Source organism: Zonotrichia leucophrys, chromosome 2 (assembly GCF_028769735.1).
Source record: "Zonotrichia leucophrys gambelii isolate GWCS_2022_RI chromosome 2, RI_Zleu_2.0, whole genome shotgun sequence".
In the NCBI taxonomy this organism is placed as follows: domain Eukaryota; kingdom Metazoa; phylum Chordata; class Aves; order Passeriformes; family Passerellidae; genus Zonotrichia; species Zonotrichia leucophrys.
The window spans coordinates 86854824-86859947 of record NC_088171.1 but is presented as its reverse complement, the minus strand read 5'-3'; positions in this window follow the sequence as shown (position 1 = coordinate 86859947).

The window sequence follows — 5124 nt, the reverse complement described above, 5'->3', positions numbered from 1 at the left end:
CAGCTTGTCAGGGCAGTGATGGCAGCAATCCCTAGGCAGCCTGTTCTCCCTGTTTCAGCAGGAAATTTTCCTTGCTGAAGGAGGACACCAATCTGCACCAGGACTGGGGCTGCAAAGGGTCTCTTCTCCCTGAAGGACACTATTTTCGTTTCATAGGTGTGTGCAGTTTACGAAGCATTCCCTGACACAGAGACACAGCAGCTTTGCTGTCCCTGGTGTGCCCTGCCTGTCATACCCAAGGCAGCAATGGTGGGGAATGTGCCACCTTCTCCCTCGCAGCCTGTCCCTGCCTAGGCAGGTTTCACCCAGCACTGTGAGCATCATACAGAGCCTCCCAGGTGTTCCAGCAGGCCTCTTACATTGGATTTCTTCCCATCAAGGATTACTTTCATTTTCTCCTGCTTGCTTTCCAAATTCCTCTTAGCTGTGTATAAATGCATGGAAAAGAAGGAGTCTGATGACACAGAGGATGGGAAGGGTCTCTGGTCAGTAGAAATTCCTGACCCACAGAAACTCAGGGGAATGGGAAGCTTGGAGGGAGAAAGAGGCTGGCTCAGAGGTCAGGACAGGGTTGAACTGAACTCTCCTTTTTAATCCTTCACCTTGACTGCAAGACTTATCCTTCCTCCAGAATTGCTTTTGAGCTGTATTGCTCCCAGATGTGCAGAAGTGTTTTTAGTGAGCCCAAATAGCCTCTCAGTTATCTAGCTGAGAGGGAAATGTCATATATTGCTGTAGGAAAATCTTAACTTTCTCTCTGTATGTGCATGCTAGTCCATAGCAGAAATAGTTCCATCTACAAAAACATTATTTTGGGAATCAAAATCAGCACTTTTTCTTGTTTGAATGTGCTATTTTTCACTTTGGTTGGCACTTCAAGTGCAAGGTCATGTGGCAAGTCATTACACAAGCAATGTTTATCTCTGTTTGAAGAAGTCTGTCAAGAATTGATTTGGAAAAGGTTTCAGTAGTGCCTTTTTTTACTTGCCAACAGTTCCATTATTCAAAGGCTATTTATGCAAAATCATTTGTTCTACAGGTATTTTCATTTTAATTGTAGAAAGAAGCCTTGGGGCAGGGGGAAAAGAAAAATGAATATTTTTGAAGCAGGAATAGCAATTTTTAAAATTGTAATGCTAAATTGTGTCACATCCAGTCCCATGGATTCTATTGGAAATTCAGGAAAATGTTTAGGGATCACCTGGGGATCACTTGGGCGATCCTTGGTGTTGAAGCTGGGACAGCATCAACCCAGGTCAATCCAGTCTGTGCACTCACATACACCATGAACACACACACACACCCCTCTGTCTCTGTGTGCATGCACATACACACCAAATGACAACATTTATTTGCCTTCACTATTTTTAGTAGTATTTAAAGCCTTACACAGGTTGCTGCATCTTAGAAATACAGCTTTTAACACCAGCTGGCTTGAGTCTGCTAAGTGTTTTATCCAGCAGATTAGATTACACACCCCAGGGAAGAGAGTGACTTAACCACATTGTACAGCAGGTAAAGTGCTTTGGGGTCTGTGTTGTGTCATTAAGACCAATATGAGGAAGCAGCAAGACTTATCTTAATCTTGCTGATTGCCTCAATTAACACAGTCCCTATAGTGTCCTCCTTGATATCTAATCCCTGCAGTTTCTTGTTCTGTATTTTGCTCTGACAATGTTATCAGATCATTGCTAAGGGTATAAAAGTACATATTAAGTGAGTGAGGATGTGGTAGTTATTTAGAGAAGCCACACGCTTAATTAGCATGGAAATCAAGCAATGAACTATTAAGACTTTCGTGTAAGGCAAGAAATGTACTAGATACTGAGCCTAAAAATAAAAATTTAAAAAAATAAATAAAAGGAAGGAAAAAATGTACAGGAAGAAGGGTAATTATAAGCAGAATTCAAAAGCTATGTCACTCACAACAACCTGTCTACTGCTGGCAAACACTTTCATCATTTGGAAATAACTCACACAGCAACATAAGCAAGCAGCAAAAAAAGGGGGGTTGTCCTCCCACATGTCACACATCCAAGATGTAGTGAAATTATCTCTTACACTCATGGGACTTTGCCTTATTCCTGGGGCAGCCTCTACTCCCAGAGCAGCCCTGAGTGCATTCCTCAGTCATGCAAAGACAAATAAACATGAAGATTCAGATCTAGGGAACTTGATGGAATGATAATCTATATCTTTCCAGCCAATTCTGCAAGTGATGCCGAGCATAAAGATTGCTATGTTAAGGAAAAAAACCAACAACCACCCTAGCTGAGAATAAAAGTCAGTTTAGGAGGCTGACAACCTTGAACTGGCAATGAGTGCTGCTACCAGAAGCAATCCCGTGGCTGAAATTGCTTTCTGCTCTCTCATGTGCCATCTGATGCTCTGGATGGCTTTCAAGCAGTGTCCCAGGGCCAGGATGCTGTGGTGAGTGAGCACAACCATCACAGCAAGAGCACCTGCAGGCCCTTCCCTGGGGCAGCAGGGAGGCAGGCAGCACTCCCTCTCCCTGCAGGTACCCTGCATTGAAACCTCATTTTGACGATTACATCCCCATCAACACAAATGCTTTTCCCTCTGAAGGCTCAAAACAAGAGGATCCAGTTAAGAGATTTTCCTTATTTTTCCTTTTTTCCCCCATGCCATCTTACCCACAGTGTGCAGTATGGGATCATGGTTTGGGGAAGAACAGTGGAGAGTGAAATGTTCATTTCAAACCCTGCATATTTAATCATGTTCATCCCTAAATATTTTATCTGGATCAATCTTTTATATCAGTTCATCACTCACTGGCTCGCTGGGCAGCTGCCATGAAAGAACACTCTGATGGTGAACAACTGCTGCAAAGACTTTTTCCTCCCTTCTTTCCTCTGCCAAAATTTTAAGCAATGCCCACCTCTTTTCTGAGCCAGGAAACCCACTTTGTCTTTTGTATTGCTTTTCCTAACCAAATACCTGACTGTATGTTGCAGTGAGATGCCAGGGCAGCAACAAAAAGAAATATTTCTGGAAGAGAAACAGATCTCTACTAGTGTAGAAATATCCCATCCTTGCAGTTCACAATGCAAACAACACCTCATTTGCATGTCTGCAGTTTAAATGTAAATGGTCTAAGATAAGTCATTGTCAGACCCCTGTAAATATTGATGACTGCTCCAGGACTTGGTTTGTAACCATTTCTTTCTCTTCTGTCACCATCTGAGGGTGACATGTTAGCAGAGATGTGGATGGAGCTTCTGGGAGGGAAAAGAATAGCTTTGCTTAGTGGGTGACAGCAAAAGAAAAGAAGGAAGTTAGGGAGGAAAATTTCCAGATGAATAATGAATTGAGCCAGGTTGGAGACTGGTGAATCTTAATTAGAAATCTGACACATCATCGGCCTCCCGCCTTTGTGCTCGCTGCACTCAAAGGGATGCTTGGTAGCAGCTGCATGTCCCTGTGCTCCCCACCTCTTGGAGACTGCAGTGCCACTGAGGGAGCCTCTTGTGAGACCAGGTGAGCTGCAGCCACCCAGGCTGGGGACAACACTACTGCTTCTCTCAGACAGATGAAGGGACAGAGAATGTGCCGGCAAAAATGGTGGGAAAAGGTGACTCAGTGGCCACCCCACCTCCCTCCTGAGATTATCAGCAGGTCTGGTGAATTGTATTCAGCTTGTCTATTGTGAATAGACCCTGACACTTCTTCTTTCTGCTTTTTTTTTTTTTTTTTCTAATGACAGTTTCAATACTCCTATCTGAGATGTCTTGGTGAAGTGCCTGAAGTTACAAAGGAGGGAGGGAGAACATCAATCTGCATCTGCTCTCTCCTGCAGAGTTGTCATCAGTCATCTTGTCTGGACTAGCAGGTGAGGGACAGTATGAGCCAAAGAGCAGCCCCAGAACAAGGAGATAGGTGAGGTTCCCCCAGACTGTGCTATGAGAAGGTCACGTCCTTGGGCCTCGGTTTCTCCAACTCTAAAATGAGAAAAACACTTATTGTTCCAATTTATTCCATGTCTTAGAGGAAAAGTACTCACTAAGTGCTACGGTTTATTATTCTAATGTTACTGTAAAATCATGATGTCTTTATTGCAAAATGATCTTTAAAACATGAAGCATTAGGATGGTGACTGAAATCATTACTATCAAATTGTTCTGCTTTTGCCCTGTCACATTGATACTTCAAAGTAAAATTGTCCTGTGGGCGTTTGTAAGATTTTATGAGGACAACTTGTCTTTTCAAACCTTATTCAGGAGGGCAAAAAAGTCTCCAGATGTTTTCTTAATGAAAAAGGGCTAAGGTTTCTGCCTGCCTACTTCTGAAGCTGCCCTTTAATATTTAAATTCCCATTCCCACTAATAATTAATGTGATGAACAATCAACAAAATGAGTCTCCAATTGTTCAGAAGAGGTTCAGGCAGATTGTACCCACTCCTTGGTCCCACCCAAGGCTGCTGCTCTCACTGAGACATTGAAGGGGGAATGCCGTGGTGTCCCATCCCTCCCTCTGCCTGCAGAAAGGGACTGAAGGTGTCTCTGCTCTCTGGTGTGAGTGCCTGCTGGCAGGAGCCACGTTTCTCTGCTGCTTTGGGGTGCCTGACACCTAGCACAAAGAAGTCACACTCATGCCACAGCTCTCTTGGGTACCACCACAGCAGAAATACAGTACAAACAAGATAGCACCATGCACTGTGCAGCTGCTGGGCTTGTAGAGTGTCTTGTTCTCCAGAACTGCCCTATTTTCTCTGTCCCACAGGCTATGCTATCACCAGGTTAACAAAGGTCCTGTCCCTCCATCTTCTTCCAGACTGGGCTGCATTACAAAATCATGTTTCCTCTTCTGACAGAAAGTGCAAAGGTGTTTCAGCGGTCTCGGTGAGTGCGCTCTGTTTTGTGGGGACACACAAGGAGCAATCTCTTTCTCCATCAACAGCTCCACTGCAGCAACTTTCTCACTCTCCTTCAACTTGTCACTCCCAGATCTTTCATTTCCTTGCACACATATTTTGTGGATCATGAACATGCTTGTGGATATCTATGGTTGTCCTGTTTTGACCCAATCCACAAGTACCAGGAGGGAAGCTTTCTTCACCTTTTTTTTTTTTTCCCAGCCTAGCTATTTAGCAAAAACTGCTACTG